A 25,800-nucleotide genomic window follows, 5' to 3' on the forward strand; every position below is an offset into this window, starting at 1 on the left:
CGAGAGGTAGGGAAATGTCACAAAATAGGTTGAGAAAGTAAGGGATTTTATTTGTCTATTTATTTACCATATAAAAGCCATGACCATTTCACAGGACACCTCTGAAAGGCATGAGAACGTAAGAAGCTTGAGAGGTTAGTTTAGGGGGCACATATTTTCCATGTAATCAGATTCAGATATTTCAATACTATTAGGTAAGTGTTATGTAAAGAGGATGGGAGGTTCATCTGGGAGTCAGGCCAAGGTTTGCAGTATCACTTCTAGCAGAGGACAAATAGGCAAAAATAAAATAAAAAAATAAAAAGCCCTGGGTCAGAATGGCAGGCAATCAGCCGTCTGAGACGATGGGCCTTATTGCAGTCTAACTATCAGAAATCAGCAACTCTCCTACTAAAGGAAGGTTTCCAGTATCTGACCCCAGTCAGAAGGAAACAGTTGTTCAGATTTTACTCAAAATTTGAGGTTTCGAGCACAGTCCTGTAGACTGAGAGAAAAGGGAGCAGGTGAATCAACAGAAGTTGGAATTGATTTCTGTGGAAAAGAGTGAGCTTGTTCTATGTGTGTGGAGTTGTGTTCAGCCACTGGTAAATCATTCAAGTGAGGTGACACTGGGTGGTGAGTAAGATATCAAATTCTTTTTGTTTTAAAAGCCATTTTCTTAACTTTATAAAAATCACGTCCAGCAATATTTTGACATTTTCTGAGAATGCCACACAAATAAACACACACACATTTTTAGAAATATCTGAAATGTAAATAAAACAGCTATGCTACCTTATATCTCATTTCAGAATTAACATCTAATTAAAATTGTATATAACTATAGAAATCATACACTGAGTAAAAAACATCATAGTAAGGAAATAGGTTGATCTTATGTCAGAGGACATCAGAAACATCATTTGCCTTTGCAATTTAGCATTGGTTGGATTCTTAATTGTGAAAACAAATACTTTTGTGTTTTTTTTTTTTTTATTAAATGCGAGACACTGTCCCACTTTTTCATTGAACCTACTGAGAGTCTACCATCCAGCCACCTGGTTAGGCACAGGGTGATGTGAGGAGTACGATGTATTTTCTGCCTTCACGGACTAATGTATTAATACTTCTTCTTGGGAAAAATTCCACTCCACAGTCAGTTCTCAAGCACTGACAATATCAGGGTTGGTAGTCAGCAGACCAGGATTTGTTTTGGAGAAAACTAATGGAGAACTTCACCATCTTTCACTGTGTTCACAGATCGAACTCGGTTGATGCAACTATCCATCCTAAAGTGTCATCTCTCACTACCATGGGCACTGCAATTCCCCACAAGCACTTTGGAAGAAAACAGGCAAAGTCAACCTAAAATTGGCTCTAGAATTTTGGCTAGGGGATCTTTTAAAAAGGGGCACAATCTTAGCATTTAATTAGTTAATTTTTAATGTAATTTCAAACAATTAGATTATGAGCCAAGGATGGTAAACAATGCAAGGTAAACAGAGCTACCATATCGTGATTTTATTTAGTGATACTTATCTAGTTTTTAAGCCACATGGATGTAAAACTTAATAAATGATATTATTTATTTTGTTTATCTTCACTGTACCGAAACGAAAACATTTTAAAACAAAAAATAAGTATTAATTATTTTTCTTGAAATTAGTACAAACATATCTGTCTTCACTCTATTATCTTTCTTGCCATAAAGGAACAATTTTTGGTCAACCTTTTCAGAGCTTGAATTTAGGACTATTAAGAAATAACTTTGAAATGTGATGATGCTTAAATTAATTTTTGAAATTCAGTGATGGGGTAGAACTAGGTCAGGAAATTGAAATTTTTCCAATGGTATGAGACCTAGGAGACACGGTGATTCACTTTATTATTTAAACCAAGGTTAATTTTTAGTTTTTAGTTCACTTTATTTATTTAAGCCAAGGTTAATTTTTAGTTTTTATTGTTTAAATGCACTAGAAAGTTAAGTTTGCACAGGGATTGTTTTAAAATAAATAAAAGAGCTATGCTAACCCACAGATGAGCTTTGTTGGTAGTATCCCTTTATTTTCATATAAATGTTTGAAATGTTATCATTGTTATAAAGCAAAATTATCTCTTCCTATTCTAATATTATTATCATATATTTCAGGCATGTATTGGAAAACAAGTGTAAGAGAGGATATAAGAAAATCCTATAGATAATGCATTTGCTTGATTGATTTACATAATCACTGTGTTTCATAATAACTGCTTATGGAATAATGGGAAGTTTTATAAAATGCTGGCCTTGCATATATCTTAGAATGCCAATTTAATAAAGTGTGTTTACATGCATTATATACATAGATAGATGATAGATAGATAATGGATATGTCCTCTTTCCTATTTTTCAAAGAATATCTTTTTTCCTAAAAAGAATGAGATGACTCTCATGTCATTTTTATGAATAAAAATTTTATGTTTTCGAGAAACAACACTTGTGACAATGTTGTGATATCACAAATATGGGGCAAGGCGGGAATGGGAAGCCCCCTGAGAAATTGTGTTGAATTTATGTGACTATCTGCAGCAAATTTTGACCAAGAAATCTAATGTACCACTTGGGTTCAACAAAATAATTTTCTTCAATTCTAAACTTTAAATATGTTCTCACTCATATGTGGAAGCTAAAAAACAGTGATCTCATGGAAGTAATAAGTAGAACAGAGGATACTAGAGACTGGGAGGGATAGGAGGAAGGGAAGGAAGGATAGGGAGAGACTTGTTAAAAGCTACAAAATTGCAGCTAGGTGGAAGGAATAAGTTCTGGTGTTAAGCACTGGTACTAAGCACTGTAGTATGACTATAGTTAACAATAATATATAGTTTCAAAAAGCTAGAAGGAGGATATTGAATATTCCAGACACAAAGAAGTGATAAAGGTGTGAGATGATAGATATGCTAATTATTCTCATCTGATCACTATACATTATGTGTGGAAACAACATTATGTACCCCATAAATATGTACAATTATTATCTGTCCATTTTAAAAGTAAAATTAAAAAGTAATAACTATAAAGCAAATAAAAATATAAATGTCACAATTACTTACTTGCATCGATGGCAAAATCTTATGTTTTATTCAGAAAACGGTAGACATCTCCCTTTCCAGCCACATCTTTATCATAAGCACGACTTAGTTGTGTTCCAGGGAGCATATTTTCAGGCAAATTCACTGGGTTAATTAAAATCTGAATTTCTGTTTTAATGTGTGAAAACACTGAAGAGATAACACAGAAAGACTTCTTAATATCAAGAAAAATATAAAAATGAACAATTTTATCAATATCAATATTTTATCAATATTTCCATTTATTTGTCTTGATACGTTTCAAGCTGAAACTGGAGTAAAAAGTTTCATCTAAAACTGAGTAAGTTTTTTTTCTTTAACATATCAATATTGTTTTTCAGTGATGAACTGTGTAGAACAAACTCGCGGGAAAGTACAAGTTTAGATCCCAGCTTTAATATATCTTTAGTTTATTCCTTTGTTCAACATGAATTTAACAATTATCATCCAGAATGGTTATTTCATAAGCAAATTTTGCTAATTTCTTCCTTCAGTTTATTGACCATTTCAGTGAAATCATTTCACATGCTCACATAAGCTATATTTTTAAATATGAAGTTTGTTGTATTACAATTTAAAATGCTAATTGAAAAAAATCAAGGAAAAGACCTCTCTTCTTTAATTTGCTTAATTATTTTCATTGCTTTTCTTTTTATTAGAAAGAAAAGATCTGTTTTTGGTTTAGTTGTGAGTCACTGTAAATTACATTATGCTGTACCTCTGTAGTGGAAAACATAAATAGGCATATTCTGAAACTCATTCCCAGAATATGTAATATGACTAAAAAGAAATAATATATATAAGAAATATCTAAAACAATAACTTAAATGTTAAAAATATTAATAAACTGATAAATAATATTTTATGACTTTTTGTTATATAATAAATATTTTTACATAGCAAATTACTCTACAAAAAGAAGACCCTTACAGAAAAAAAATACCAAAAGTAGAATCCTGTCTAAAATAATCCAAGATTAAGAGTTGAGTTTTTTGTTCATTATTTAATATCACTTTCTCTCTCTCTCTCTCTCTCACACACACACCAATACACACACACAAACAAAAGAATGAAAATGAGAAAGAAATATTCAATGAATTAAAAGGATCTCAGCAGGGATTCAAATTCCGTAACTAACAATTAAACTTAATTTCCTTAAAAACGAATGAAATTGCAAATTTATATAAACCTGTGCATATTAAAAAAGTCTTGACGATGTTCATATTTAGACCAGCTCCCCATTTGCCCTTAGCAACGTCTACAAACATGTGCATGGCTTTGGCTATTAATACAAATTCAATCTTTACACAAATTAAGCCAACAAGTCACTACATTGTTACTCATTACTGAAGTCAATAGTTTTATTCTATTTAATTGAGTGATTATGCACATAGGTCATATTTCAGCTTCTGTGTCTGTTTCCCTTTTGTACCTGGTAAGAAGATTATCAGCAAGGCTAGGATCATTATATATCAACAATTTAAAACGTAAGTCTTTAGAGTTGACGTGGAGTAACCTATGGATAATTTTTGGCAAGTAGTTCAGGTGATTTAATTTTTAATCCCTGTTTACCTAATAGAAGCTGTTCTGCAAGTAGAATAAAGAATTATTTTTAATATGACTGCATAAATATTTGCAAACCCTGAGATGATTCAGTATTATTTCTGAGTGGGACTCGTTGTATACTCACCGCTCTACTGTTGGCTGAGTAACTCCAAAGTTAAGCAAGATCCACTCTTAGGTAATTTGTAACCTAGCAAAGATAATGGCTGGATAAAAATGGCTATACCACAACAGAGTGGGTAACATGTTTCAGTAAAATAACATGAAAGTTCAGAAGAGTAAGGAAACACTTCCAAAAGAGGACGAAAAGGAGAAACCTTCAAAGAAGTGGTGGCTTTTCAAAAATGAGGCTTTGATGCTTTGAAGCACCAAAGTCTTGATAACAGCATCCTATTAGAAAAATAGTTTTCAGCCTGTTTCTCTCAATATATGTGCATTTCTATATTCATAAATTATTTAAATGCACCACAGCATGGTATATTTTATATGCTCATGAAATACACATGAAAACGAGAATAAATGCAAAAGAATGATATAAATGTGGAAAATATTGTATTACATTATGTTATACCTATCACATCATATTATATTGCAAATGATATAAATATACTACAGTAAATGTTTTTCTATTTCTAAAATGTTACTAATAACATTTTAGATAGTACTTATTACTACATTACTAATTTTCATAATGAGATGACAAAGATAAATCAAACTTTTAAAACTCATTTTATTAATTATACAATAAATGTTAAATATTAAACATACATGTATTTGTATAATAAAGTACTTAATATTTATTTCATAATACTTGGAGTGGAAAAAATTAATATGCTTTATTCTTGTTGAAAACATGATTTTACATTATATGATATTACATGTTCATAGCAAAGATCAAAGTCCAGTTTATGTTCATACTCAGAGGCTCTTAAAGGTACAAAGGATCCCAAACATCCCTCACAAATATATGTATAAGTAAATAGGAGTGCATCATTTTATACTTAATAAATCATAAACTCATTTTTCGGTTTTATCTATCAACACTGAAAAGTATTGAATATAGCCAGCTGTAAAATATTCTTCATTGTTGATGTCAATCCGATTTTATTTCAAATCAATTGGATAGTATTTCATTTTACATTTTTACTAGTTTAAAACCTACTGACATTTTTTATGTGGAAGATTTTTACACTGATTAGAAAATTCTGTTTTCCAGTACAAGTAGGCAGATAAGTGTTTACGTAGGTGACACAACTGTAGTGGTCTCAAGTCTAGAATGATGGAAACATTTTCAAATAAGCCTCTCCATACTATGAGTTTCTTTCAGATGACAATTGCTTTCTTATTCATCAGTAAATGCCAGAATTATCTTTATGGGACTGATAAAGTACTTATTATTGTCTTTCATGAAGCAATTGTATATTATAAAATATTTTAAATAAATTTCATAGTCTTTATTGTATTATTAAATCGTATTTTTTTAATAATAAATTAATGAAGTTGGAAAACTTGACCTTTTCTAACGGAAAAATATGTAGCTCATCCTTAAATTTGACAATTCTATAAACACGATGCCAGGGAATCACAAATAAATATGTAGGGTACAAAATATTTTCGTTATTATGCCTGATCTCTTTCTAAAACTGTATGATTCTTAGGGATCTGGGTTTTGTTTTGTTTCCCAAGTATAAATACTTCTGATTTTATTAAAGAAAGTATAAAACATTGAATTCTACATCTTTAAACGCTAGTGTTTTAACAATCAGTCGAATCAGTCTGGTCTCTTCATAGTGCCGGTATGTCCAATACTTCTCCGACTAAGTTTTTCTTCATTGGTGGTAAATCAAGTCTGCATTCCGAATTGTAGTTTTCTTCTGGCTTTTTAATAAAATTATCTATCGCTGCTTTCGCTTTTGTTTGCATTGCCTTGCCGCTAAAATTTTTGAGTAATGATTCTAATTGTTCTTGTATTGTTTAGATTGCGGTGTTTGTTGTACTTTGTATATTCTTTATTTTTGACCCACCGCGCGCGACCCATCACCACACCGACAAAGTGGTTCCTCAAAGCAAAACACTGCGGCGGTTCCCGGTAACCAGCAGCCACCGCCTCCTGGAGCCTATAGGGGCCTCTCCAGCCGCCACCTCAGCCGTCCCTATGTCCCTCAGGACCTCTTCGATTCACCTCCTCCGCCGGCCTCCTCTCCGGTGCCCGGGACACTGTCGAGCCTCACCAGCTAGCAACGACCCATGTAGAGGCCTGGGAGGCTTCTCCTTGGAGAGACTTTGTTCCAAGAATAGGCGCGTCCGACTTCGTTCCCGTCCGGCTCTGCACCATCTGACGGTGCCGTTGTAAGACTAGAGTGCGATCTGTGTTTGATGACTGCTTTCCGCTTCTGGCTTAAATTTTCACATCTTTTCTGTAATAAACTTTATTATGAATATTGCAAATGAATGTATTTCATATATGATGCTATTTCTATAAGTAGTTCTTAAACTCTTCGTTTGCTTGCATTAATTCTGGGCAAACAACCATTATATAAAAATTACCCTTCAATTTTCCCCCATGAATTATAAATTATATTTTCTTTCCAGTAGTCACTTTTTGATGAGACCACGTCTTGCTTAGCGAATGTTTCCTTTAGTAGTTCAAAGAAAGTGATTCTTTAAGTTTTTCATTATTAAAATAGAATATTGCAGATATCATAAACTGACATGTTTAAAAACCTGAACTTTCATTCAACTATAGAGCAAATTTTTCACTCTAAATGGTTAATTCTAATCAATTTCTTTATATCCGTAACATTTCTTTACAACTTACAAAAATGTGATAACAAGCAATACATTTTACTTTGTCTTTTATTTCACATCATCTCTTTTAGCCAATTTCCACTGTAGGAAGAAAATTTATTACCTCAGTCAAATGTGAACTTCTGTCTTTTGCTATTTATTTATTGCTGAATTGGTAAAATTTTGTCAGATTCAAAATGTACACATAATTTATAACATTGCTAAAATATTGTGTAATTTTGACTTCATGTTCTGGGTGCTAAATTTTAACATTTTGCCACCTGGGATGTATTCATGCTACCATGAGCAAAAAATCTCCAGTGAAAATGTACACTACAGTTAAAATTCATTATTAACAATAGTGCATGTAAATATTTACTGCAACGATTTCTTCTGAATAATTCTGAATGTTGTTTGGCTGACTTCTGGGTAGATCAATTTTTAGCTCCTAACCCTAGAGGTAAGCATGCCCAGTATCATTTATTTGCCCCAACTGCCTCCACGCAAACTTTTTATCCTCATTCTGGCCTCATTGAATTTAAATTTCTTTTTTATTTAGTGAAGAGAGATTTAGTTTAAACAAGATTATATAATACATAAATCCAGTTCAACTGCATTTATATGAAGTCTAAATGACTGCAATATGCTGAACATGAACAAGTGTGGGAGAATTTCTTTGTCCGTGCAGAACTCCTACCCTGCCTTCTACTTGTGAATGTTTGACATGAGAACGCCATAAGAATGCCAATACCTACTTAAATATTAAAGCTCAGTTTTTTTCTAGTATTTGAGATTTTAAAAGAATAAATGTAAATAGAAGTTCTAATATTTCCTTCTAGCACCAAAATAGATCATTTAACACATTGCCTTGTGTATAAGAATCACATTTTGGAAAATGCTAATTGATTTAATGTTTATGAACTATTGCACCAGTAAATATTTGCTAATTTATTCATTTATGAATTTATATATTCATATAATAAATGGAAGATGAAAAGGGGGAAACGAGGCATTGGTGGAGACGGTAGCACGACCAAAGTAGGATAGCAGGAAAATATTTGTTGTTTAATAAAATTCACAGGCGGTTTTCATTATTCGTTTTTGAGAAAGGCTGCAACATGACCACAAATGCATTTCAGAAAGATTCACATGGAAGGACACTGAGGGTTGATTAGCAAGATGAGAAAATGGAGGAGCAAATAGTAGATTTATAACTTTCTGTGTGAGAGGTAATGAGTACCAAAAACAAGATGTTGTCAGGAACATATAAAGATACTTAAACACTTTATACTTGTAAAACAATCTCTGGCATGTGAAATATATACTTAAATCATAAATAATCATATATACATATAAAGTACTTGCTTCATATAGTATTGCAGTACTATAAAAATGCCTGTGTAAGCTGAAATTGTGTAAATCAATATTAATAATCCATAGGAAAAATCATAATTGTTACAGTATTTTAAAAAAATTTGTCAAAACATAAAAATTTTATTATAGCTTAGAAATTGATAGAGGTGATAGAAATAGTATAACAAATATTTAGTTGATACACTGTAAATGAGAATTAAAATGTTTTATTTCTTTGTTAAGAAGGATATTTCAGGAGTAGTTTAAACAGTGCTTGCTGTCCGCTATGGAGCAAGGATCTTTTCTGGGCCTTAGCAAATTATCCTGTTCCTTTCTAGGTTTGGATCAGCTTCCCACATTTTATTATTTGCACTTTCAGTGTTGTAAAATATCTTTGAGATTTCCTTTAATGTGAAGTTTTTTGACAATGTCATTTCCTCCAGGACATCATCATCCTTTGAAGCACAACGGCTTACTTAATTTTGGTTAATGTCACCTTCACTAAGTTCTTCTGGCTGCATACCTGTTGTTTCTCAAATAGTGGCAGTGCCAATATTCCCACGATCAGGGATTTTTTTATTACCTGTTAACTCCATTTATGTTAACTTAGAATCCTGAAAAGTTATTTTCACAGTGTGGCAAATGTTTCTGCAATACTTCATGAATATTACTCAGTTTACTTTCTGAATGTCCTCATGATTTCTAATGCTTGCTTTAAGTCATATTTATCCAAAGATGAGCTAAGGTTAATTGCTTGATCTTCAGTTGTAGTGTCAATGGCTTGTCTGAAAATTCATCTAAAGTTATAGGCTCTAAAAGTTGAAATAATTCCTTGGTCTGTCCACTGACTGACTTAATAAAGTTGCATTTGGTGATAAAATACAAATTTTTACATCATAACCTTAAGAAATTCAGGGTGACCTGGAGCATTATCCAGCCATAATAGTTCGTTAAAAGTTAAATTATTTTGGCAACAGTATCTCTCTACTGCTTAGAAAAAGAAGGGTGTATATGATTCAAGGAGTCATAGTGCTAGAAAAATATACTTAATCATACTCTTCCTTCAACTGTGGCATCACAAACTACCAAAGAGTGATAGCTTTTATACTTTGATAAAAATAAATTCCACACAGTCTTATTAAACATATAATAAAATAAAATAATCTTCCATATGGCAGTGGAATAGAACTTAGCTTAGATTACCCAGGTCAAGTTCTCAGAAATGTTTGCATTTCAAGAATTCCATGGGATTTCCAGTGTGTAAAGTAGAAATGGTGGGATAAGCTCTCCTTCCTGGACAAAGATCAGGTAGACTTAATGTCCCTTATAAAACATTGGCGTTCCCTAAGCCCAAAATTCCTCTTCTCTAACCCAACCCATGGCATGTGCAAGCATCACTTGGCCCTCTGCCTTACTTTTTAGGATTTGGGACTGAAGGAACCAGTGTGAATGCTGGCACTCTGGCTTCTGCAATTTCTGTGAATAATAATAATAATAATAATGTCCTGTGTATCTGACCCCAAAGTCTTATGTCTTGTACCAGTATACATGAACCTGTGGGAAATCAACCTCTCAGCTTGCAAGTAAGGCAAAATTTCAGACCCCTCACATTTCTTGCCACAAGAAACTCATTATTTTTCTAGTCACCAAAACATATTTTGTGAATGCATAAACTAGCCCCAGGTCAAAACCTGTAGAAGAGAAAGCATTTCAGATGTGTGCTATGCCTTAATGGCAGAATGCTACAAACTCCAAAGTCTTACACATTTTCGGGGAAGTGGTAAAGCATCACACTTGCAATCAAAGGTACCAGATTTTTTTTTAAAAAGCTATTTTATCTATGCACATAGTTTAACTTCCCCTGGAAATCTTTTTTTCATTTATAATATGTGGAAAGTTATAATAACTACCTCAGAGCTGTTATGAATATATGAGGTAATGCATAAAAGGAACTAGCACAATACAGGATATATGAGAAACACTCAACAAATATTTTATATTACTTTAGAGTTACTTAGGATACCTCATTAAATAACTCAAAGTCTAGAATGGAATTTTGTAGACCCTCATATTGAACACCCCCATGGGGTTGTGATTTGAATATTTTCGGAAGTAACCTATCCTATTCTGAGTTCTGTTCTCCATCAACACTAGCAGTAAGATTCCTACGTAATGTTATAAAGCTTTCCCTGAAGAATTAAAGCATCTTTACACGTATATATACAGGGACCTCTTATGAATGGTTGGTAACTGGAGATGGTTGCCAGCATGGTGCAATCCATCCTCCATATCCACCATCAAATAGTTGTAATTTACAAACCTGATTATGTCATTTTTATACTAAAACTTTCTTCCTACAGAAGAGAGAGTCCAAACCACTTAGCATGCAGTATTTCACATTTTACTCATTTCTTCTTTTCCCCCTAATGTACCATACATTCAGCGAATTCAATGCTTTTTCATATTCTCTTCCATACTTCCATTACAGATATGATTCTATGCCCAGAAATGCATCTCTCTCATTACTTTCTTGTGAAACTTTACAAAATCTTTAGGAGCCAGATCAAATGTCACTTCCTTAGTGAAGGCATTCATGACTTCCCCGGGATACTTAGACATTCCCTCCCTCTACTATTACCCAAAAGTGTTCTGTGTACTCTCCTATGACATTTATTCTATGGAGTGTAACACTCTGTTTACATGAATTTTTCCCTATTTGTCTAGCTTGTGTTTGTGTTTCCAGTGCTGAGGACAAGGAAAGGCTTGTTATATATCTAATTGGCCTTTGAATGAATGAATAAACAAGATTTTGTCTATCATATTCTGGATTAAGTTCTATCACGAGTTTTACTCCCTTTGAGTCTTAAGCATGTATATTCTCTTAGAATCTAATACTAAAATCCCAAGCTCTTTGTCAAGTATGTTCTACCAGACATACTGCTGTCCCAAGTTCTTGGAAATGACCATTCTCTCTGCCTGGAAAATTCTTCCCTTAGATGTTCATATGTCTTGGGTCATCACCTCCTTCTAATTTTTGCTCAATTATCATTTTCTCATTGAAATTTACCCGCATCATCTGATTTAAGTAGGAACTCCTCTTTTTTCCCATTCCTTTTTCCCTATCTTATTTTCTTCCATAGAATTTATCATCCTTTAACATACTACGCAATTGTTTAAATTATAATATCTGTTGTCTATGTACACTCACTACTATGTCAACAGTTTTAGGGAAGGTTTCAGGGAAGGGTTATAGTAGTGTTTTTTTTTTCCTTCAAGGAGGCATTTTCAGTAACTGGAAGAATGTCAGTTTCAATCATTATTGGGAAGAATAACCATAAGGGACAAACTATGGCAAAGATTTTACATCACATTCTTTCTGAATTCAGTCTCCTATAAAACCTGGCTCAGAGAAAAGTGTAAGGATTTGATTTATGATATTGAAATAAATTTTGGAATGCCTCTAACACAGATTTCATAGTTCTACCTAGGACCAGACAGATAGATTTAGAGATTTGTATGTTTATATAATAGGTGTGTTTGTATGTATGTGAGATATATATGAGGGAACTTCAAAAAGTTTATGGAAAACTGGAATTAAAATACTAAAAATAAAAATATAAACTTTACTTGTCAACATAAGCTTCATCAAGTTCCAGATACTTTCGGAAGCAATAATACCAGCCATTTAGTCCATTTGTAAAGAACTGAGAATTTAACCATGTCAGTACAATCTTTTTTACCTTATTAACTGAGGAAAAAAATGAGTGCCCTTTACAGATTTTTAAGAATAGGAAACAGAAAGAAGTCAGAGGAGCCAAGTCAGAACCGTAAGGTGGATGACTAATGATTTGTTATCGAAATTCTCACAAAATTGCTCTTGTTTGAAGAGAGGTATGAGAAGGAGCATTGTAGTGGTGAAGAAGGACTCCCTGGTGAAGTTTCCCGGGGAATTCTTCTGCTAAAGCTTCAGCTAACTTTCTCAAAACACTCTCATAACAAGCAGATGTTACTGTTCTGTGGCCCTCCAGGAAGTCAATAAGCAGAATGCCTTGAGCATCCCCCAAAAATTCTTGCATGACCTTTGCTGTTGACTGATCTGCTTTTGCTTTGACTGGACCACTGCCACCTCTTGGTAGCCATTGTTTTTATTGTTCTTTGTCTTCAGTTCACTGGTAAAGCTATATTTTATCTCCTATTACTACTCTTTGAAGAAATGCTTCTTGATCCCAATTTTAAAAAATTTTCATTAAAAGCTCTGTTCTTGTCTGCAGCAGATCCAGGCACAACAGTTTTAGCACCTATTGAGTGAAAGTTTTGCTCAGTTTTAGTTTTTCCACAAAATGTGTGGTAAACAAATTGAGATGTCTATGGTATTGGCTATTGTTTGTGCTATTAATCATCAGTCCTCTTCAGTTAGGTCATGGACAAGATTACTTTTTTCTTACAATTTGATGTGGATAGTCTGCCACTTTGGGCTTCATTTTCAACATCATCTCATCACTTCTTAAAATGAGTTACCATTTGCAAACTGCTGATTTCTTTGGGGCATTGTCCCTATAAATTTTTGGAAAGCATCAATGATTTCACAATTCTTACACTAAAACTTCGCCACATATTTGATGTTTTTGCTTTAATTTTGGTAGAATTCACACTGCTCTTATAGGGGCTCTTTTCAGACTGATGTATTATCTTTTTCGGTGCCTTAAACTAGGTCCTGTTCAGATATATTATAGCAAATTAGCATGCAATTATTTTGATGCAAAAATATTTTGAAATCCATGCATTGATTTGTCATAATATACAGTTTCCATGAACTTTTTGAAGACTCCTGTGTGTGTGTGTGTGTGTGTGTGTGTTTCAGAACTGTCAGACACTTTTGTAAGTGATGAAACCAGCCATTTAGTCCATCCCTAAAGAACTGAGAGTCCTAGGAATCTAACCATGTCAGTGTAGTCTTTTTCACATTATTAACTGAGGAAAAAATGAGTGCCCTTTACAGATTTTTTAAGATTAGGAAACAAAAAGAAGCCAGGGCAGCCAAATCAGAACTGTATATGTGCGCATATATATATAAATTTGTACGCTTATACCAAGTATTGCAAGTATTAACATCTCTATTTAACATTATACAAATGAAATATAAGTAAATAATATATCCAATCAAACATTAAGTCATAGAACAATATTTTTCCCTTTCATTGATTGTTAGCTCCTTCTAAAATATAGCCTAGTTATAAAATAGCCATAGATTTTTAAAGCATCTTTGAATGTCAAGAGCTAAGATAAACAACAGAAGGGCATGCTAAAAACAGTCAATTAATTTGTATTTTCTGGTGAAGCAGGAAAGAACAGAGGAGAGAAGGGGAGGGAAAGGAGATGCCTGGCCCTATTACTCATCCTGAGTCACTGATTGCGTGCCTGAAAAAGTACAGACCTTTCATGGGGAACTCAAGCTCTTTTGAACCAAAGGCTTAAGTAACCCTTGGAGAAAATGGTAGTTTATGCTTTCTGAATTATTATATAATCTTATTACTGGGACAAATTCCCATTCATTATATGAATTCTTTCATATAAGATATCAAACTAACAGATATAGAAAGTTTAATAAGAAACACTGTATTTCTCCCAGTTGATATGTTTATTTAGGACCACAGTATTTTAGCAGTGCTGTAAGACCGTTCAGGTATTTGCTTGTTATTTGGTTGGTCAGTGGGTTTCAATAACTTTGTATTCTAAAATGCCCCCAAACACTTCAAAGAAGCGAAACTTTAAAAAATTGCTGCTAATTTATCTCTAATGAAAAAAGGTATCCAGTTTGAAAAGCACTGTTTTTGGTTTTGTTTTTCCCTAACAGGGTGTTTATGTTGACAGATGAGGAATGAAGGGGAAAATTGAGGGTAAATGATTTTTTTTCTCTTTTTGCTTTCTTAAAATATTCTTTTCAAGGTTTAATAATGTATGCAGTTTGGAAAAGTAGTCAGGCCTTGAATTCTTAGTTATCAAGCAGTATATGGATCACACCCAATCAATCTGTCGCAAAATGAAAATTGAACAAACTTTTGCTGAAATTGAAGTAGGCAGTTTTAAAGGATCAAAGTTAATTATACTCGTCCCTCAAATTCCCAAGGTTATGATAACAAAATAACTCATCAATACTCTTACAAATTAGGCCTGAACATATGAACACACTCTTTGTCAATTTGGTGTCTCTGTAACGAGTGATGAATCTAGCAGAACATGAGGCAAGGTGGCATTGTTTGGAGATGGAAAAAAGAATTATAACAGTCACTTCTAACATTCTCATTTGCACATTAAAAAATCAAGACTACAAGGAAGGTGTGTTGGACATTTCACTCCATTCTTGGAGAACTCAATTTATATATATGGTTTGATGGGGAACAGAACAGGAAGACGGCCAGCCTCTTACTAGCTCTATTATTTATAGCTTCTCCAAACCCCTCACTTGTCTTATTTTTAAAATGAAGATAATATCAATTTCCTCACAGGTTTTTAAATAATTTACTTATATATAAATACAAACCTATTTACATATTTTATACTATGTGTTTATATTTTAAAATTATTCATATTTGTGTATATATATGACATAGACAACAGGCATATGACACCCTTGGCTGAGAGCTATTCAAAATTTTAAACCCCATTGTCTTTCTCTGCATTGTGAGTGAAAACTGCCTCTTTATCTTCCTTTTTATCATCTTAATCTTGCTCTTTGGAGCTACCTTTAAAAAGCTTCATTGCAATTATTTTCATTGTTTCGTGAATTTGAAAAGGAATATCACAGTTTTACTTAATTGTTCATTTGTTCTATTCTCTAGGTTAAATATTACTAAGCCTGTAATTGTTTTTTAGCTGATATAATCTCAGATGCCCTCCAAAATATATGTATGTTTTTGAAAGGCATATCTGTAAATTTCTTAAATGCAATGTCCCAAACTGTACTTGGTTATTTTGCAAATGGAAGTTGATTGGTTCAGAGTAGTATATAATCCTCTTGAGGTATACATTATACTTACATGATAACAGGGTAAGATTGCATTGACCTTTTATTTTCTACTAACTTTTGTTTGGATACTTCTATAAGAAAGACAAAATGGCTACTAATAATCATATTCAGAGATACTTAGGTTTGAGTCCTAGCTACATAGTCACAAAACCTAAAATGTATCTCATAATGTCTATTATATTATTTGAATAAATGTTGACTTTAAGTCTCATTGTTCTCTTTTGTAAAATAGGTATATAGGTTGTGCTAAGTATGGTGTCTGGTACATAGCACACACATTATGTGTGATATTAGCAGGAAATTATCATTTCTTAATTTCATTTTCAACATTATAAAGTATTCTAAGAAGCCACGTCTTACAGCTAATTTGCCTTTTTCCTTCTTGAAAAGGAACTCATCTTGATAAGCATAGTTTTAAAATACTCCCTTTCTTTTCAGTCAAGGGAATTTTAACCAGTGAAGCCTTTTCCTTGAAGATGGGGAAATCCATAATACACAGGAGATGTCTTTGATCAAACTCAATATTTTCTGCCTTGGCCATCATATATATTAAGATGGCATGGTCACTTTTCTCCAAATGGCATTAACTTTACTTAATCCTTGTTCTTGCAGATTCAAATCCAAGATAGCAGCTCACCCTACTTACTCCCTTTACCTTCTTGAGAATCCTCTAAGACAAAATAAATATATAATAAAGGCTCTTATTTTAGTAAAACATAATTTGTACCTATCTATATTTATTGCTATCTGAGTTGTCACATTTCCACATCACAAGTACTTCTTGTCTCTGACATAGTTTTGTGATCAAATCCTCGTCATATCCTGTAGCTCACTTTTCAACTCGTCCTTTTAAATGGCTGACACCTTTACGTTAATACCATACAGCCTACCGTATATTTCTATTTTCCTTCTCCTTAAAACTTCACCAAAATTTTCCCCACCATCCTATAGCTTTTTGTATATGTGGATATTTTCTTGATACCAAATATAGTTATATTTGATTTTTTGTGAGAAAATCTGCCCTTTCTTTTAAATATTACAGGCACGAGCCCAATATGACTAGTGTTACTTATTTTCTGATTTCACATTTTTCCAATGAGTATTTATAGAAACTTGTAGATGTCTGAAACATACTTTCTGTCAATTACTGCTGTGATTATTGGTAAGATGACCATCTACTCTATCCTGGCATAATTACCAAGTGTTCTTTCACTCTCAAAATGACTGTTTTGAAGGGTGAATTATACAGTTTCTCTTATTGGAAATATAAGTCTGCTTAGAAATATTATATCATATTGATAAAACTATTAAAAACTCAATATAAACTGAAGATGTTTTCAATCATATATATAAGATTTCAAGGCTAACTGTCGACATTGTATTTATACTCTGATTTTAAAAAGAGTTTGATTACATATTAATTTTAGTATAAACATTCTAAGGCAAGCAGCCATCAGACCCGTTTGCTAATATGTTAATGAGGAAGTGCATACATGTATATTAGTTGCACTATGACAATTCTCACAGTATACGAGGATGATTATTATGGTGTCTATGCATTTCAAGATGTATTTGAGGAAAATAGCCAAACATATACATATGAATAATATGCTAATAATGTGATCATATGATCAATGTTCATATTTAGCAATATAATGTGTTCTATAAGATATTCTCATAAATCTATATATTTTGGTTTTCCACTAGTCCCAATAACATCTCTGCTCAAGCAGTATAGAACGTTTAGATTTTTTTTTTAACTTCTTCCTATTGTTCTAAACCACCTAGGTTATGTATACTGCACTTTCTGTGTCTTTTTCCTGTGGCAACTCCCACTTATCATTAAATACCATCCCCAGATGAAGTTAATTATTCCTTCCATTATCACTGCACTCCCTTCAAAAGCATTTTAATTGCCTGTTGATGTATTTCTTTCCTATCTCAAATTATGAGCACCTTGAAAGCAGAGATCATTCATTTCTATCATGATATTGTATGTCTTGCATACAATATGGAATTCAGTTAATAATGGAATAATATGTGAATGTATGAATTACATGAATGAATGAGTGAATAAATGAAAGTGTGAGTGACTTATTAAATGTGTAATGGTTATGAAATTTAGAGTACAACCAAACGTGAAGAATGCAGCCTTTTTACTTCCTACTTATAAAAATAATTGAGTGTCAGCCAGGCGCGGTGTCTCACACCTGTAATCCCAGCACTTTAGGAGGCCAAGGCGGGCAGATCACCTGAGGTCGGGAGTTTGAGACCAGCCCGACCAACATGGAGAAACCCTGTCTCTACAAAAAATACAAAATTAGCTGGGCATGGTGGCGCATGCCTGTAATCCCAGCTACTCAGGAGGTTGAGCCAGGAGAATCACTTGAACCCACGGGGCAGAAGTTGCACTGAGCCAAGATCATGCCATTGCACTCCAGCCTGGGCAACAAGAGCGAAACTCCATCTCGACAATAATAATAATAATAATTGGGTGTCAAATGGGACCATATTTTGGTATTACAGATTAGAAATCCATTTTCCTCCCAAGAAAAAAAGTGAGCAAAATGATAATAATTAAAATCAGTTTTCACATAAAAATCCAAATTCCTAGCTTCCCTTGGAAAATCATAAGATTTGGCAATACATAGTATGCATTCCTAAATGACAACCATTGGCTCGAGTTAAACAGTAGCTACTTCTTTGAGTACACAGTCCCCATCCCTATATTCTATACAGGATGTCTCATTTATTATTCGTGTATAAATTTGCCACCCAGGATTCAGTGAGTTCTATTAAAGCACTAACGTGGGATTGTTTTAAGTTAAACATCACCAATTTCAGTAAAAATGAGTGACAGACATTTTAGGGAGGAGAAAAGGAATGGAGAAATATGTAAAACTGAGACATATTTAATGAAAATAATGTAAAAGGCCTTGTCTGAAACTTAAAGGAAGCAAAATAGTGCAATGTTTAAGAGCCTGAATTTTAGATTTGGAGAACTGATCTAGAATTTTGCTAGATTGGACAAACTGCTTAATTTCATAGAGGTTAAGTTCCCTCATTAGAGAAATAGAAGCAATGATAATTATAATAGTTTAGATCTACCTCTTAGATTTGTTGCAAGGATTAAATATAACCATATATATGTAGGCTTGGTTGAGTGTAAAGGTTTTAGACATGCCTAGACATGCTCAGACATTTATGATAGCCTAAGACAAGTCTTATCCTAAGACAAGTCAAAGACATATATAGAGAAGGGCTACAGGAAGAAGGTGAAGGAGAAGGGGGAAGGTTTCTGAGAGACAAGCATCAATGCCTGGAGCCACATCTAACAGCTTCATCCACATTTTGCAACAGTACTTAGTGTAAACTGGACATCCCAAGGGCCTATGCTGTCTTCCCTTCAAATGTGCATATTCTGTTTAGACACAGCAGTATCTTGCAGATGATTCATTGGGAGATGGTAGGTTTCATTGGAAGTGGTACAATAAAAAGGAGAGATAGTGATACCCAGAAGCTGCCTAGCAGACAAAAGGTAGTACGGCAATAGGAAGTGTCTTCATGAGTGCCAGTGAGACACTTTCAGAAACATGTCTGAGGGTTACTTTATTAGGCAGCTAATATCCTTTGTGATAAGAAGAGGCAAAGGCCAGTAACATTTGTAAAATAGCTACTATGACATTATCTGACAATTGCATTATATAGGTAACAAAATACCAAGTGTGGTATTTTAATATTTGAAGAATTTTCTATGTATTCAGAATCCTCTGTGTAGCAGAGGTAACTTTGCATTCACCAACACCCATATCCTATTCTTCCTGATTCACAGCTACATCTGAGTCCTTTATGTGTGGTTAGTGAATGTGGAAGTGCAGTACACAATTCCAGGCCTGTCACCTAAAAACCTCCAGAATGAGCCTATTAACTCTCTGTGATGATCAGACACAGAACCATCTTCAGTGATCTTTGAGCCCTACTTACTGGGAGAGCCACACAATTTAAAGAACTTGGGTCCCTAAATGACAATGCTGAAAACTACCCATCAAACAGTAACATCTGCAACAGGCTTGAGTGAAAAAGAAACGTCTGTTGTGTTAAGCCACTGGTATTTGGGGGTTACTTACCATAACAAATAAATGTGGTCACCCAAATATTCTGAAATACCATCTCTTCAGGTCATTTCAGTTATCTGAGTCTATGTAAATAAGAAAAAAATAACAGCCAGAGCTAGCTAAAATCAGAAACCACAAGCAGTCTTTGTTCACAAGTAAGTAGTTATTTGATCTGTCCCACAACCATCATTATTTCCAATTTTGCATTGTCTACCTGAGAACTATCAAAAGGACGTCTGTCCTACTCTGTTCCCCATCTGGAAGAAAGTAGACATGTTCAAACTTCCATAGCCATTTCTGCAGTATTGTTAAAAAATCAGTGCACACTCACAAACCTGTACTTTTCTTCCTAAAATAGGGTGTTGACCTCAAACAAAAACAGGTTTAGGCTACATCTACATGGGTGACCATGTGTGGCATAAAATAGATTTTCCAGCATGCGTTTATTTGGCAATGACTTAAAAGTGCAACCAGATGTTTTCATAGAGAACAGCTCTTTTAGCCACAAATGTTTCCAATTTAAATGCATTTGTTTTTGCTGCAGATGGAAAACATCCATTTTCTTTCTTTCCATTGGGGATAGACAGTGAACGTTGGCAAATCTCATAGAGAATGATTACCAATGTAGACAAAACTTTGGTGAGAGCTGAATCTCCAGGAGAAAATTTTTAAAAGACAAGTTTGCATTTTAAACAGGTTGGCTCTTTTAAGACCATTTTCCCCCTCTAATTTGTACCATAAGTCTTAAACATCTGTATGTGTTTGATCCTAGGGAACTTACCTTACTTTTAAGTGATAAGTCAAACAGATCTATTCAGAATGACAGCATAGCTTCCGGGCGTGCCATTGATAGTTACTGCAAACAGATATTTCAGATTTTCTTATCAAAATGTGAATTATGTAGGTGTGCTTTACTAAATTTTCTTGCAATTGGCAGGTTGAAATATTACAGGAATTGTAAATGTCTTTATAAAAATAACAGAAAAGCTTTTCTTATTTTTTCAAAAACAAACTAATGTGTACGTGACAGAGTATAAAATGATCTTGGCAAGAGTATAGATTTCTGTTTTAAGAAGCTGGGAGTTATATTTTAACTCATGAAATGTAATGTTTTCTTTAACCAAATTATCCTTAACATTTGTTGTTTTAGTTTAACTCTATGATTTCTGAGAAGCTTTTGAAAACAAGAAGATATTTTAAAATTTTATTTCCTGTTTTAGACATTTAAATGAGTAAAAATGGTCCAAATACTGTTTTGAGCAGTAAAAGTATTGTTTTTCCCCTGGAAGAGTAAAATCTCTGTCAGCCAGACTATAATACTTTCACAGACTGAGCACTGTGATACACATATGCTATTTTAAATGTATAGACCCTGTAAGAAGGAGCTAGAAATGCTAAAATGAATATTAATTTTTGCAGTAGTAATTAGACTGATGCAAGAACAATTGTCTGTTTTTCTCCTATGTCTTCCCACTTGCAAGTATTTCAGTTAAGATGTCATTCTTTGTGGAAAGTATTTACATATATGTTTTCTTAGTTTTTCCTTCTAGATAATATTAACTTTTGTTAGATATCTTTTGATTACTTTATCTGTCATAGATATTCCAATGAATTTTCAGTAAATTAAAGTTCATCTTTTAAAAAACCACTTCACCCACTCTTCAAACTACATGAAAGAGTTAAGTATTCACCACCTACTACATAGTCACTTTGGCCTCATTATACAGGATATTGTTCTTACCAATGATTATCTGTTGAGGGAAATCTGGGTTTCTCCTAGACCCCACTTAAAGAGAGGAACACTGTGAGATCTTGGCCCTGTTGCAAAACCTCTCCAGTCATTCTCCCAGTTCGTTATCACTGGGGAAGTAACTTATTTTGCCAGACTGCAGAGCTGGACAGGGTTCTAAGAATGTAAAGTAGTCATAGACTGTTTAAATGATCCATTGGAATTGACTGTTGGCTGGCAGAAGTTATCGAAGTTATCTGGAAAAGCAAAAAGCCATGGTTCTCCAATTTTCCCCTAATAGTACTATGTTGTTTAATTTGTAAATTATAATGATAAATAGCAAATATTTTCACTTTACTATTATCTCAATCTGAAATACTATATATGATGTGAGTTTCTAGTGGGAGAATAAAAGAGAAGACTATCTCTGTATTCTACTTGGGCTACATAATTCATGCTACATTTAATTTTTAAAAATTCTACAGCTCTATATTTTTTTCTAAGTAGTTTAGCTTTTTAAAATTATAAAGCATTTTCAGTAGGAACATTTTGTACTATCATAAAACATAATTCTTTCTTTTTAAATTTGTTGATATTATATTATGCTTTTGTATGCATTTTTACATTACATTATGCTTAAAAGCATAGTTTTTGTGTTTTATTTAAATTAAATGTCTCAATATACCCTTGCCTCTTTTAAAATACTATTGAATGTTTTCTAACGTGTAAAGAAAGACACTCTCTCCTGCATACACAGCTTGACATTTAGTTTGTCAACTTAATATATGAGAAAAGTGTAAACAGAATATGGAAATAATCACCATAAAATTTTTATTGTTTTTAACTATTATTTGGAAATAAAATCAAATTTCTAAAATTATATTAACAAATTAAATATTTACAATTATTTTTCCAAGTATCAGAAGAATTAAAGTTCAAGAATTAGCCCATAGAATTAACTTATTTGGTATGGCTTATAAATCAGTTTTCAGATGAATAACATGAATTTTCCCAAGTAATCACTCTTATTGCCATTCTTGTCTTAATGTGAAAATTTATTTTTTTGTCCACTGGTTTAAAGTCTTTAAACGTAGCTAATCTATTTGAAAATATCTTGAAAAATTGCTAGGCCAGTGAGATTCATAAATATCAAGTTACTGTCTTGTGAATTACATTTTTCTTAAAATGTTTGCTTTTACTATTTCACATGCACTTAAGGGATGAATGTTAAAGTTTTTGAACCTATGTGTATAGCTTTCAGTTACTTTCATAAATGTATGTGTGCCTTTTTAAAAATCAGAAATTCAAGAGAATCCAATCAATACTTTCTATTACTTTATAGTTACAGAATGTAGTCAGAGTATAGATAAATGCTACTTTGATGATTATCTGCTGCATATACAATGAAAATCAATGTTTCGTGCTCTGTAAAAGTGAAAATAACTTAATTTTAGGAATTTCAAATAAGAGTAGATCTGTGACATAATTTTCCTAAATTTAGAAAGCTATTGTTAAAATATATGGTACAAAAAGTATAAGACGATGAATGTAGTAAACAATAATTTCCTTTCATAAATGATGTCATTGACTTATGGGAATTACTAGGCTGTACATCTGGTACTTAGTGACTAATACTGAGCAATCGAATCAGAAGATCTTAATTCAGTAAAACTGAGTAATCATAAGGATGTTAAGACTTCCTATAACAACTCAATCTAGCCTATGAAAAACATGGTTCTGTAAAATCAGAATACTTGTCTTTGAAATTTATTAATATATGTTTAGCACAATTTATTGAAATCTGTGGAAAACTAAAGTTCCCATTATTCTCATCACAAATAATTACTTAAAATTTAATGTATCAGGAGCCATGAACTAAAAAATATAAAGTAGTCCCTAAAATAAATAAGGTCTGAACAGAGACTCAAGAGGATAATCGAAGAGTCGAAACTTGGTAAACAACAGACTCTTACTTTATGACTAATCTTAGTCACTGATTTATATCTATATTTGTGTAAATTGAACTTTGGCAAAAATAGGATAAATTAATAAGGCAGTAAGGCTTCTAACAGTGACCTTGGGATATTCATTATAATTATGTTCCTTTGTATTCCTTGTCTTGAAAGGGTAGCCACGGGAGCTTATATTCTTGAAATACAGATTTTGCCTAGTCTTTTTGAGCCTTCATTTAACTATATTTTATTCTCCACTCCTAACTCTTTATCCTGTCACTTACTTCAAGAAACAAAAATAACAAACATTTCAAAAATACATTCTCAAGTTAATGTACATGACACTCTATTCTTGTTTTGTTTCTGCATTAATGAGAATTATTCACTCATAAATCTGTATCAGCTGTTGATGTGAAAATTACTAGAATTTTAAGACAAATAGAGTACCAGACAATGATATACAATTAAAATGCTCTATGATGAAAACCATAAAATCTTGACATTACACCCAAGATTAATTAGAAGTAATGTAGGTAGTATTCTCTGTATATGCAAATAATTTATGCTGAACATGAAAGCAAATGGTTAGAAATGAAAATTTAATCTGCAAATTGCTAAGGAGATTTGATTTCAAAATCAGAAAGCCTAGATGACCATACTGCTTCCAAATCTGCTCTAGTATTTGCATACCAATTCTATGTATTTGGCAAGTTACGTGATTTCCCTAAGCTTTAGTTTCTTTTTCTGTAAAATGGATATAACAAAAATATCTACCCCAAAGTATCAGGTGAACCAAATATGAATTTATGCAAAGTTCTTACTACAGAGTTAGGCAGATAGTAAGCATTTAATAAAAGGCTGGCTAATCTTAATAAAAATAATACATTGTAAAACAATTTTAGTTATGTTTTGTACCGTCTAGACATGTCAAAAATATAGATTACTATATTTGTTTTTAGATTCATGTGGTGTAATTAGATACTAAAGTGCATATGCAGACTATTGTTTATCAACTGAATCTGTCACCATATTCATGCATATGCTGGGTCTTTTGAAAGACCAATTATAAGCAACAAAAATACAATTTCAATGCTTATGCTTGCATGTTTACAATCTTGTTAGTACTCTGTTAGCAATGAAAATTACAATATTGAATTTGTTAATATGCTGGAAAACCACCATCCCATGTATGTTATTAAAGTCATGTTTAATTGTTTCTCTAAGTGTAAAAGACAAAACTTTTTTCAGTCATAATTTACAGTTTAAAAAGCTTTAATTTGGTATCATGAAAATGAAAATATGGTGATATGTTTTTTAATGAGAAAAGGAGAGGAAGACATAAAATGTAACCAATATGGCTAAATGAATTGAAGTAAAATAAGTTGACATTGTGTTTCATGAATAACAATTGCATAGTAATTAAAGAAAAATAATATTGTTGGTATAATTGATCATCTAGTATGTGGAACTCATGTTTTGACCATTAATTAATTAACTTGTTTTGCTGAAAAATGATATATTAAACTAGTTTTCATTTGAATTTAATTTTGTTCTATTTGTAAATATGCTTGGGATTTATAGTTCTATATAGCTATAAACATTAAGAGTTTATTCTATTCTGACTATAAACCATTTCCAACCTAGTGGTATGTTCTGAGCCATTCCAAACTTAGTGGTGAAAAAGAACTATCATTTTATTTTGCTCATGGATTTTGCAAATCAGGAATTCATACAGGCCACAGTGGAAATTGCTTGATTCTGCAAAAGCATTGGCTTATAGCTAAAACTATCTGGAGGTTTCTTTACCCAGGTTCTAGCGCTGAGATGAAACTAAGAATGGCTTAGCTGGGATTATCAACCAAAGTGCCTGCAGGTGACCTCTCAATGTGGCTTGGGCTTTTCAGACATGAGTCTTCAGACTTCTTACATTATGACTTAGAAATCCAAGACCCAGTTATCTAGGAAACAAGGTGCCTGATCTTTTATAATGGCCACACAAGTCACGCAATATTACTTCTGGTATACTCTATCAGTTACATTGTCATGGAGCACTCAGATTCAAGTGAAAGAGACCTAGACCTGATTTCTTGATGGGAGAAATGTCAAAGAATTTGCCACCATTTTTGAAAACTACACTTGTATGCCTTCTGACCATAAATTGTTTATGCACATAACACACAGGAA

The 25,800-nt window shown here is 32.8% G+C and overlaps 1 long non-coding RNA gene across 1 annotated transcript in view; it reads right to left on the reverse strand.

Annotated features, from left to right (window-relative positions):
• Positions 1–25,800, reverse strand: part of LOC134810545 (uncharacterized) — a 95,098-nt gene that overhangs the window by 9,191 nt on the left and 60,107 nt on the right. The window contains exon 2 of the long non-coding RNA XR_010158885.1: positions 3,073–3,240. This is a non-coding gene — a long non-coding RNA (uncharacterized LOC134810545). The remainder of the gene's footprint in view (positions 1–3,072; positions 3,241–25,800) is intronic.

Source organism: Pan troglodytes, chromosome 6 (genome assembly GCF_028858775.2).
Source record: "Pan troglodytes isolate AG18354 chromosome 6, NHGRI_mPanTro3-v2.0_pri, whole genome shotgun sequence".
NCBI lineage: Eukaryota > Metazoa > Chordata > Mammalia > Primates > Hominidae > Pan > Pan troglodytes.